The sequence below is a fragment of the Ixodes scapularis genome, unplaced genomic scaffold, assembly GCF_016920785.2.
Source record: "Ixodes scapularis isolate PalLabHiFi unplaced genomic scaffold, ASM1692078v2 PGA_scaffold2__306_contigs__length_199485367, whole genome shotgun sequence".
NCBI classification, from domain to species: Eukaryota; Metazoa; Arthropoda; class Arachnida; order Ixodida; family Ixodidae; genus Ixodes; species Ixodes scapularis.
In genome coordinates, this window is record NW_024609857.1 from 106,773,855 (window position 1) to 106,786,750 (window position 12,896).

The following is a 12,896-nucleotide window of genomic DNA, read 5'->3' on the forward strand; positions in this document are numbered from 1 at the left end:
ACCCCTCCCCAACCGTGCAGTTTTTCTATCTCGTTTTGACGCACGTTTTTCTTTTCTCAGCAGGTATATGCGTACGAGCTGTAAGCCGCAGCCTGCTGCCATCTCGCAAGGCAGCGTGATTCGACTTGATTTGACGAGACGGGTGGGTATTCGCAATATTGGAAGCTTCGCGCTACAAGAGTATGGGACGTCGCTTTTCCTTAGCGTGACGAGAGGTCAGAAATTGACATGGAAATTATACGGCTGCTTGGTAGGCTCCCAGATCGATATTACGTGCATAAAGCTGTGCTGCCAATAAACCACCCTTGCATGAATGAAGAGCGGTTTCAGCTATACTGAATGAAGAACGCGCCGACGGATTTCAATTTCAATATAGCTTCTCAGCTAACAAGTTATAACTACTTTATTTAGTGTCTAAGAAAACTCGTCCCGATAAATCACTTTCACCGCACGGGTACCTCAATAGTTCTCGAACGTGATTTGCAATCGTGAAATATTACGTGAAAATGAAATCCTACATGTCTGATTTGGGGTGTAGATTACGGGAGCTCCGATCAATAACTCTGCATCGCCATCCGGAAGTGAATTTTACGAGCTTATCGGTCAAACCAACAAAGTGTATCATGCGAGCCCATAGCAACGTATTGGTTAATAATTTAGGCAATCTCCCTTTATTTTGACGTGCAATTGATAGCTAGATTAAACGGCACCTTCTATTCAGTACCCTGTAAAATTGTGGGCACCATGCATAATCGAGGTCCAAACCTGCCAACTGGAGTGCTTTGCGTCGAAGTCACCGTGGCGTGGCGGCTCACGCCGCCTGCAAAATACTCTCACTGGAGTTTCCGTTGGAATTTCCATCTCCATATGCGTAGGCTAGTAAGGTCGCATTTCTGTTTACTAGTCTTGTAAATTCGGCATGGGAGTGATCTTTTCCGATTTTCGCGTAACGCTTCCGACGTCCACAAGGAGCCAGCAAAAGATAATTTTGCGATTGTTTACTTGTTTTTTTTTTTACTCATGCTTTTATATGATCCATGACGCGTCCACTACCTCTGTGGTAGTACATTTCAACCACAGAAAAACAGCAGCAATAGACAGGATAACGGTTTGCTCGGAACACAGGTGAGGGAGATTTATTTGTAAGTCTTAATATATCCAGAATAGTCAAAAGAGATTCTCTTTCGGATTACTATTTTTTTCTGCTTAATTAAACACGTTTTTTTTTTTTTTTTTTTTGAAAACGCATTACCAATTTAATGGATGTTAAAAAATAGGTCGATCAGGTTTTCGTTGGAAGCCAGTACCTCCTGCCATATTTTGATTAATTTTCTACACGAAAGTTGGCAGAATGTTTGCAAAATGTTGGCCAGAATGTTGGAAACTATATTCAGGTATCTGTTCTTCCAACTTCACTCTATAAATATATGAGATGTTAAAAAAAAAACACTTACAGAATTTTGTTTAGTCTTGGCACTACCTTGGTTGACACCCAATCAAAGGAGATTCTCCTTTCTCTTGATTGGAGAGGTGTCTCAGACTTCGTGGGAATAGTCAGCGAGAGCTAGGAAAGTTTGTAATTTGGTGTTAGGAAAAAAACAGCTGGGTGCACAGCAAATTAAAGCGATCTTGTTGTAAAGGGCGCAAACTAATATTAAGCAAATCACGAAACAGTACAACTTATATTAATATGTTGGTACTGCGCTGTCTATTCTATCAGATAGACATTTGAATTTGGAATCGCAGAAGTCACTGAAGGCTGATACGAAAATAGCACTGTCCCTGGTGAAACTCATACCTACAAGTATTGAGTTTTTCTGCTCGACATGAGCGTCGAGTTGTTGAGGACATTATAGTTTCTTGAGTACAAGCTGAAAAAACGCTATCGAGACCTCATAAGGGCATACGTTACTTATCGCAACAATGCTATTGAAACCTCCGTTAAGCACGGGTATATCACCTGAAAAAGTTAGGATTCTTTTCCAGGCACCCTGATATTTAATCCTTTAGATTCTTTACGCTACATACCTCAATTCAGCAGAGATTACAGCAGGTTGTCAGCATCATTTAAACATGTGAGTCTTGAGACGCTCACGTGGTTTCGCATTTTAATCTTCCCAAAAGTGTGATATATTCCTCTAAACCATCCACGAGACGAAGTAAAGATGCCAAAATTGAGTAAGTTCTTTCCCGTGTCTCTGGAAAAGAAATAAACTTAAATTCCAGGTAAATTTAAGACTTCGTTAATCCAGAGTCATAAATAGAATTTTCGTTTATCGATTTTGTCACTCTCAAGGTTAAGCGCGAGAGAGAAAGGGAAAGAAAGAAAGGAAATAAAAACAAGGGCAAGTGTTTGAATTCTGTCATTTTGGTTGAACACTTTTTTTCTGCTGCGGTACACATTTAACGACAATATGTTGTCTCCGATCGTATTACCACACGTGACGGGCAACAAATTGTAACAATTACGTTTCTAAAAAAAAATTCAGCAATGTTTTTATCTTTTCGTAAATGGGAAGAAATAATTTATTTTCATTTTTGCGTACCCAGGAACTAAAATATTAAAGACGTTTACAATTCTCTCTAATGCTGAATTAGAGTTGAGGAGTATGAGGGGAGGGTATTCCCCTCCTCCTCTTCCCCTCCTCCTCGCCTGCTGCCCTGCAATTTAGCGGAAAATTTTAGCAAGATATCCCCCTAATTTTAGCGAGAATTTCTCCGCTAACGTTAGCGGGGAAATATTGTCACTAAATTTAGCGGGAGATATTCCCGCTAAATTTAGTGGAACGATTTCTCATAATGCAACGCACACGGTTACGCCGACGCTGCTTAACCCGGAAAAGGGCGCCTAAAAGCTGAACTCTGAATACAAAAAAGAACATCTTAAAAAAATACATAATTAGAGAATTGCAGCGTGATGGAGCTTTTTAAAATGAAATAAGGAATTGCTCAATTTACATCAGCCAGATATATCACGAAAGATGATAATCTAGGGGCGATTTTGAAGGATCGCGTACCATAATTTTGTCAATATAATAGAAATGTACAGTATTATGCCTAATAAAATGAAATTGCCCAAAAACTAAACTTGGGGAAAACAAATTAGTATAACGTTAGTGTTCTGTGCCCTTAGCCTTTAACTTTAGGTGTGTTACTTTGCCAAACGTTTTGTAGTTTTTATAGTGGTTTCATTAGGTAACGACGGCATTTTGGGCCAGAATTATTAGTGTTAATGTCGCGCGAGAACGGCACATTTAATGTAATTGATTAATTGAGTTTATTATCATCACAGAAGTTATTTGCGATGCATTTCTAACAAGACCTTCATCGCCTTGACATTGACGGCACTGGACGACAGAAAAAACCGAAGATTGAAAACCCGCGGCGTCCCTCCGATCTTTGTACAATGCGTATCCCTACCGCGTTTGAGTCACGGCTAGAAAGCGGCCGTCCTCCCCCTTTTTATCCCTGAGAGCTGGCGCCAACCCCGTTTGTTGCTTGTTTCCTTTTCCCCCGGATCCCTGGGAAGCTGAAGCGGAGAGATGCCTGGTCCGCTTTGGACGCCGTCCTCCGGGGCTGTCCAGCGGGCGCCCCTTCTGCCTTATTTAGTACACAAGCCCGGCGCATTGTTGTCCTTCGTCGGCGGCGGGCACGTCACCGGGGAGAGTCCTCACTCGCGGGGCAACGGACTGAGACACCCTTTTGTCGCGGCAGCAGTCGGGACTAAGTCCGTTATGGCGGTGATTCATCCCGAGTTCGAACCGATTGGCGCTCGGCATTCGGCCTGCCTGCGAACGGCCGGGCGAGAGCACGCACGCGCTGCCTTGGCGACCCGTCGGAGGATTAGGCATCGGGGAGAAGAGAACCCGCGCGAGGGACATTAGTAGTAGTTTCGGGCTGCATCTGCCGCCACACGTTTCCTATATGCGCACAATTGTTCATTTGTATAATATTCTATAGCGTGTTGTCTGTAGTAGAATTAGGACGTTTCGAGCGAAGTATTTGCTCATATACTATAGCCCGTCTTATTATTTTCACCGGAAGAATAAAAATAGGAAGGTGTGAGTAATTCGCTTTAAAGATGTGTGAATTTCTAATGTTTGATCATCACCTAGATATGTTTCGGATGGTTTTGCTTTTCTACACCTGACAGTAATCCTCCAAAGTCCTCTTAGGGGAGGGCCCTGCTCCTCCAGAAATACTAAGGAACTATATATATATTGTATTCTATAGACCGGCACGCGGGCTTGACGTCACGGAGCTGCGGCGGCGCTGCGGTCGCGCCGGAGCCGGGGGGGTGTGGGCAAAAGCGCGCACGTTTCGCATGGGCGGAATAGCATTCGAGCATGCCGCGAAGCTGTGTTGCCGTTAATTGCATCGAAATGTACAAGAAAAGCAACGGAGTGAGTTTCCACAAGTTCCCGGCAGACTCTGAAAGGGATAGAAGGTGGATAATATCCGGGGATCGAAAAGAATGGTCGCCTCGCGCGAACGACCGTTTGTGCGGCAAACATTTTCTTGAAGGCAAGTGCGGCTTCCATTTCAATCTCCGTCCCGAGGCTTGCTTATGTGCAGGGAAACCGTTGTCTGATCGAGACTGCCCGGATTTTGTTCCCATGGTGTTCGCGCACAAAGCACCGGCCAAGCGCTCGTCGGAGGCTCGCTACGCACGCGCTACCTAGCAGAAGGGGATCGGCGACAGAAGGGCAGTGTTGTAGGCGTTACCGAAAAATAAACGAAATACGTTACTCGTTACTTGCAAATAAAAGGTACGCGTTACTGAGCTACGTTACCTAAAAATAAAACAAACGCGTTACCGCTACCGATAGAAAGTAACGCACGTTACTTCTGCGTTTCTTTTTTAGATTATAATTTAACACATTTTACGGTTTTGGCGATACAGGTTATATATCAAGAAACATTATGTTCATGCAGAAACTGAACATAATTACTTTATCTGTTTTTACGGTTTAACCTAAATACTTACGAGAAAAAACGCAAAGAAAAACATGGCTTGACGCCTAAAATACGGAAAAAAATGAAGTGTCATTTCTTTAAGACTTGGGAAGTAGTAACGACTAACGTAACTACATTACTTGAAATAGTAACATAAGTACGTTACCCGTTACTGTGTTCAGAACGTAACGAGTAGGTTACTACGTTACTGAAAAAAGTAACGCGTTACCAACAACGTCGTTACTTGTAACCTGTTACCGCCAAGACTGCAGAACGGACAAACCGTTACCGCTTGTCATGCCTTGTGGTCATCAGGGTAGAAAAAATATCATACCTTGACTTGAAGATGCTGAGTGTATTTAATCAATTAATGAATACACACACTTCCGCAGACCCACAGTCTGCTGATCCCGCCGGCAGTGCGGAAACCGACTCGAAGTAATCGTAGACCTCGAGAGACTTGTACGCCTGCACCGTGTAGGCCGTGAACTGGCTTGGCGAAAAAACTAAATAAACAACGACGTGAGCCGTCGACTTCGATGGCAGCAACCTTACGTCGAAAGTTCAGCAGGCCTTGTTTACGGCGTACGGATCCTCGTAGGCAACGCCGTCTACTTAGAGTTTGTTTCGATACCGCTGCTGTTCAGGCTCGGGCAACGAGCTCAAATAGTCGGGCATAGCATACGACATACGTTGTGAGGAAATACGACGCACAAATAAAGATACAAGCGCCCCTACAACGTCAACAACGAGCGCACGCCATAGAACGCAATGGCGAAAACACGGAGGGCCGGGCTGCTTTTGCCCACATAGCTACCGCGCATGCGCGGCCTTACGCGGTGTTGGTAAACAGAGCCGCTCCGCGTGTCGGTCTATAGAGTATATGGTCTAAGGTTTACATCAAACATCTGTAATGTGAATGTTTGAATGCATTTTTGAAGTGAAATTTTCAGCTTTTGGAGTTTTTTTGTCGATATATATATATATATATATATAATTTGTTTAATTGAGGCAAGGCTGATTTTCGCAAAATGTTTTAGTTACTTTCATAATTATTAAACATTTCATAGTTTTACAGTAATTCTAACGCGATACAACTGAAAGGACATTTCTAGCGCCATCCCATGGTGTGTATTAATAACTTTTAGAAGTTAAAAAAAAATTAAGTGTGAATATACACTTTAATACACAGACCTATTGGGAAAAAGTCGTTCCTTCAAGTGTGGTTGCACACACCTGAAGAAAGAAAAACCCATTCCGAAGGCTTAGTGCATTAAAGTTTATAAAGTCATTCGAATTTTTTTTAACGTCTTTAATAGCTTTATGAAAGATATTTTAAAATAACTTTTAGCAGTATGATTCGCTGGATGTGTACTATTTCGCCCAAAATGCCGTAACGCGAATTATATCATTAATCTGGAACAAAGTTGATTCTCCTTCAAAGCAGAAGCTTTTAGCCACAAACATAAAAGAGTAACGAATATTTTATTATTGTATTTTGGATTTACCTAATACCTTATAAAATAACGCTCGTGAAACTGAAAAACAAAACAAAACACGAAGTGGTTTGGAATATAGATATATGCTATATCCCAAAACCATTTTAAAGGCTCTAATAAAAAAAACTCTATCGCTTGAAGCAATAAATACTTCATAAATTTGTCAGACAATTCATAAAAATCAGTTTTGAAAAACGAAAACTTTTTTGGGACCATTCCCGGTAACATTTTCACACGGAGATAGCACGGCACCGCTGATTTTATAGACTGAAGTTTTCATAAATTAAACTAAATGTGATATTCGCCGCCCAAAGCAATCGCAAGATTTAAAAAATTCCAGACCTTTCATCGTTCACGAAATGCATTTGGATAAAGAATCTGCATGCATTTTACGTTGGATCGACCATGGACTCGTTTAATTGCGTACCGTTTACAGAATACGCCACTAAAGAGCTGAAGGTGCTTCAGCATCGGCTTCAGCAGGGCTCTAGCAGCCCCATTTCATAGAATACGCTATATCGAGACAAGAAAAATAAATTTCGTAGAATTATCCCGGACAAGAGACGACATGAAAACCGTGTACGGCTTTGCGATCGAGTTCGTTCGTTGCTTATCCCGGCCCAGACAACTATCACAACAATAACAACGACAAGCCCCAATAGCCGAAGGAAAAATGGTACCGTATTGTTGCATGCAGTGATTTACGACGATAACCTAAGCCCGTTACTCAGACAACAAAGGGCCCAAAGTACCAAGCCCTTGACTGCAGAAGTTGCCACACGATGGCCGGTGACAGCTGCCGGTACTCCCGTGGCTATAATGGTTCTGTAGGTTTCAAAATAGTGCATCAATAAAACATGCAACATGAACTCTTGGCGTTAGAGACAGCGATACAACGAATTATGCACTGCCAAAATGTCTCGTTCGCGGGTACGTTGAGTATAGAAGAATAAACACAAGGCTTTGATGTAGGCGCAGCTACGTGAATATGGTGTCGAAATCGAATTAGTTTTATAGATTCATTGCTGATTCAGCTTCAAGTTAGTGCTCTTATTCAATGTACCGACATGCACCTGCAATGTGGAAGTTATTGCAATCATGAAACAAATGTCTGCTATAAAAGAAAACAGACAGTGCTGAAGCCCGCGGTTGATAGCCGTCAACTAGATGCATCGCACCTTGATTACAGGAGAGCACACAGCTTCACTGGGAGCCAATATTACTTACTATTAGAGCGAGAATTGAATGTGTACTTTGAGTTTGTTTGGTGGGAACATTTCTTCTGCGATTGAAGATTCAAGAAGAGCGCATAGAAAATCTTTCATTTCTCGGCACTTCTGTGGAATCAATGAACTCGTTAATTTGGTCGGAACTGTGTACGATAATCATGATTACCTTACTCACTTCACAGACAATCACCGTTTAACATTTAACATTACGATTACAAGTTTGCGTATGAATATTGTTTGTAAACGATTTGTGATGAAGGTACAGGTTGGTGGCTTTCGTGTTTCCTGGAGGGCACAATAACACAAACTAGATAGGCACTGTTTACTAGATTTCTGAAAAATATGTATTGATTTTTATTCTTGATACGAACGGTAAAAAAATGTATTATAATTTGAGCTCTTAATGGCTAAACCTTTACCGGATATACAAAAATAAAGTTTCTTGCCTCATTAACATACTTCCCAGAGTTAATCATTTAACATACTCTCTGAATATGCAATAATTGGATGCAGATTGGCGTTAAGAAATCAGCTGAAATTATAATTTTTGTTATTTATTGTTTTGTTTCCGCAGCAGTGAACTTTTCCCTTTTTATCTACAAATTTTTGGTGACGTCAACGTGATACAAAAATAATCAAAACCTATATGACTCTGCTATAGCGAACCAGAAGAAGCCGGCGGGAAAAGCAGTCTGGCAAGGCGTCTTGAAACAGGTTTTCGCTTACCTCACCATTTCTGAAATCCCTCCTAGGCTATGATGAAATTAGAGCAATCTCAATGCTAGCTGAAACCATTGTTGCCGGTGCCAGGACAAGGAGCGCCAACATCCTGGATGTCACAGGACGCATGGGTGTACAGTGTGCTAGAAAGAGGCAAATTAAGATTGTCGGACCGCTCTCTTCGTTGGAAAGGTCTCTGGTTGACAGTAGCTATCTCCAGAACAAGTCCACCCTGCTCCAATTTCAGTGCCTTACACCTTGGCAGAAGGAAATGTAGATTGCTCATTCTTCGCCCGTCGATAGCTCAGTTGGTAGAGCGGTGGACTGTAGAGGCAAACTTGCGGGTATCCATAGGTCGCTGGTTCGAATCCGGCTCGACGGAGTAATCTTTTCTGAAAAGCTAGTTTTTATTTTTTAAATTTATGGTGGTATTTTCGCTCACGGCTCATGGTGTAATAGCTATTTCTAATTTTAGCACTCTAATTAGAGTCGGACTTTTACTAACAACTGTAGAACTCTTCCACATCCTCTACAAAACTTCTTAACTTGCCGCTCATCAAGTATAAAATTTTACATACCTTTCATCTCACAAAATATATTTCTTTATAAAGAACAGACAAAAAAAAAAAAAAAAAAAAACTCTGGTGGGGAAAATACTCCATCAGACCTTGCTCTGTTCTTCTGAATTACGCGGGGATGAAATGATTCCTTTCAGGCAAACCATCATAGACGTTCTGAAACCAAAATGGCAATTGTTCTATTCTTTGACGTCCCTGTAGAATTTATTGCGAATTTACCTTTGATTGCATTGCGTCGGCTCTTCTACATAATGCGCCATACTATACTGTAAATCGTCAACATCACAGAGTCAATAATCAATAACAGCGTCCCAACTCTATCTGGCAGAATGCGCCGAGAAACTGAGAACGAGAGGAGGAGACGAGATCGCGGGAGGACGCCAGAACGCCGAGCTCTGATTCGAAAGGTTAGTGGGTAGACCTAAATCTAGCTGCCTTTGCCTCCACTGCACTCGTGGGAAGAGTTAAAATGCGAAACGCCGGCGCCCGGTGCTCTTTCGCATTCGAACGCGTTAGACGAGGGCAGGGGGCACAAGGGCATGCAGCTAGATTTTGATTTACCCACTCGTCCTCGCACACTCTCGCCCTCCTCCTCTTTCTCAGTTTCTCAGAGCATGGGTAAAAAAAAGGCTTACACAACGTTTCCCTGTAAACTTTTATTGCTCAGAGGAAAAGAAAAACTCGATGTCACTGTTGAAGGTTCAATATATTCACAATCGCATTATTATAAACAATGAAGGAAATCACATGGATTATGAGCTCTGTCGGGAAACAAAAGGAGAAGGGGACGTTGTTTTTTTTTTTGGCAAATAACTACTGCAGCTTGTTTCTCCATAAAATGAAATCGTACAAATAGATTAATTCGAGCTTGTAGATAAAGAAGCTGAATTAAGACACATCTTGATTTAGATGAACGCGAGCGTATAGACCGTTTTATCGTGGGTAGCGCCATTTTGAGAGCGAGAGAGAAAAGGGGAAAGGGCTACCGGCGCTTTCCCCCTTTCTGATTGTGTAGAAGGAGTGAAAGTCCCGGATGAGAGGCTTGGCCGGTGTTGGGCGTCTGCAGTGCCCCAACTTCGTTCGCGCTTTCTTCTACGTTTCAAACTCCCAAACTTAATTAGAGCCATGGTCTTCGATGGTGACAGTCCCCCGGTCATCGGGACACCATTGCTGGGTGATAGGGTGCACGAATAACGACAGACAGCGTCGAATACTGTCGGAGGACCTATGTAGCTTGCATGGAATCCGGCAAGGCAAGTACGGCTGGTATGTTTTTAAGCTCCATTGCTTTCCGCATGACTGGAAATGATGAACCATTTATACATTTTTGCTTGCAATGGGCCTATTTCAACGTAGCCGCTTTTAGTTGTAATCAACAAGCGATACGCGAAACGGGAACCTCAATTAACTTTGTAAACGCCCGGAGCTGCTACATATCGTCTTGCTGTGCTGTTTTTATCTTCGTGTCCCTGTTCTTATATCTCCTTGTGAATGAACGACGAAGACGCTCTAGATGTACTTTTATCGAACCGCAGAAAGCCTCGAAGCAGCCACGAATTATTTTGCTATTTGATGCATCATTTTGAGTACTCACCTTCAATTTCTATCGCTGGCACGTTCGCTGCCGCTGTTCCCCCCGTGGCCACACTGGCAGATGCCATGACTCAAACAAAGAAACGTGCACACTGGGCTCGAAAACGCAGATCGCAACACACGAGACGTTCCTGCAACGACTATCAAGCGCCTCAAAGCGCCTTAGTCAACGGAAACAACCCACCAGCGGCACTTCAAGGAGCGCTTTTGCCGGCTCTCTGGTATCGCGCAGGAGATCGCGATTAAAAAACAAACAAACAAACAATAGAACTACGTTTTCAACAATTTCCAGCCTCACCCGGCGGCGGAAATGAGCCTTCAACTAAGTGTTCTAGATGATAAAATCGAGTCAGTCAGCACTGAAAATTATCACTATTAAAATAAATTCAGTTACGAAATTTTACAAACTGAAACAGCAGTTATCATGAGAAAACTCGCACGCACATTGCGAGCGTACCCCACGTTCATCGGCGGTACAGCGTTCGGTGCGCGCTCCATTCACGAAATAATCCGAGCGAAGTCGAGAGGATGGCGTTGAGGAAACGCCTTTTCGGTTTACGGACGCAATCCACCGCCGCCGGAGACAGGGGTCATGTGGAAAGCGATGGAGCTCAAAGACATTGCAGCCGCTCTCGCCTTGCCGGGTTCCTTGCAAGCTACATATGTCCTCGGACAGTATTCTATGCTTTCTGTTTTTATTCGTGCACCCTATGACCCAGCAATGGTGTCCCGATGACCGGGGGACTGTTGCCATCGAAGCCTCTGGCTCTAATTAAGTTTGCGAGTCTAAAACAAGAAAGAAAGCGCGAACGAAGTTCGGGCACAGCAGACATCCAACACCGGCCAAGCCTCTCATCCGGGACTTTCACTCTTTCTACACAATCAGAAAGGGGGAAAGCGCCGGTAGCCCTTTCCCCTTTTCTCTCTCGCCCTCTTCGAGCGCAAGCGAATGGTGCTGATGTATTGGGCGTGCTCGGTATAGTACTTAAAGGAGTCATGAAACGCTTTTTCAACTTTTTTCTGTTTAGCTTTCCTCCTCAACTCATAAATCGCGCATTGTACCAAACAGTTCAAGAAGTCGGAAAGAAGGGAGTCCCTCTTACTCGGAATCTCGCTTGTGTAGCCCGGACACAGCCATTGTCCCCCTAGAAGATTAGCCCGTCGCTCAAAATTCCGACTAGTTGCTTTCCCCACCCCGTTCACCCCGAAGCTGACAGTGCTGTGGAAGCTACGTGCTCGTTGGGCCAGCCACACATTTTCCACGTGGTCACGCCCTCTCGCGCATACCGACCCGCAGAGAATGAGATCAGGTGATGAGAGGGAGGCGGCTGATTGGTCCGGCAAGCGCGCAGCTTCCACCGCAATGTCAGCTTACGGGTAAAGGGATTAAGTGAGGTCCGGTGTCGTGTGACGTGCGCTTGGCCCTGGTGACGCGCTGCGGGGGCCCGGTTATGGTGGCTAGTAGCCCGGTGACGCGCTGCGGGGTCCGCGGATGTATCACAGTGAAAAGGCGGAGAGTTTACGAAGGGAAGGAGGTACGAAATAGTCCGCTATGTTTTGCAAATCTTTGTAGCGAAAGTCAGGCTTCTGACTTTCTATCTTTGTTCTTTTGGCCCACTGAACGATGTGCTATTAATAAAATCCCAATACAAATTGGTTTACTCCAGCTCAAAATTCGTTTCATGGGTCCTTTAACGCGTACGTTTTTAATTGTGTAAAATATAAATAGAACCAGCAATTTTTTTTTTTCATTTTCAAGCTCTAATTCAGGGCTCCATTTCTGTCTTTTACATACCGTCGGAGTCTCTTACCCTATAATTGCTGTGTTAACACAATACGTGTATATCCAGAGAGATCGAGAAAATTGAATTAGGTTTTTCGATCCGCATAAATATACTACACATACCATAAGGCTGAAGCTCCGTGAGAATGTGACGCTAGCGGTTGTGACAAAATGCGAAAGTTGGAGCACATGACATTGCCCGGCTCAATAGATAAAAAATGGAAAAAAAAAATATTGGGGCCAATGTATATGAATATTACGCTAAGCCTAATATTCATAAAATTTAAATTAGATATTGCTGGCGCGTGTATCAATTACCTCAGAAGAAAAAAAAATAATAAACTTGTCAGAAAGAGACAAAAACAATATTTTTTTTCTAACTGACAGGTGTTCCACCGAATTAAGGTCTACAGGCGCATACGTTTTCAACTATGGGTATGATGAAAACTAAGCTGAGATAAACGTCGTCGCATAAAGAAAAATGTATTCTTTGATACAGTTAACGTCATGTGCTTAAATATTCGAATTTTATCACCAC

At 43.1% G+C, this 12,896-nt stretch overlaps 1 non-coding gene across 1 annotated transcript; it reads left to right on the forward strand.

Moving 5' to 3' along the window:
* Nucleotides 1-8,697: 8,697 nt before the first annotated feature.
* Trnay-gua lies at nucleotides 8,698-8,786 on the forward strand. The gene is given in 2 exon segments: nucleotides 8,698-8,734; nucleotides 8,751-8,786. It is a non-coding gene; the product is annotated as a tRNA-Tyr (tRNA).
* Nucleotides 8,787-12,896: the final 4,110 nt, after the last annotated feature.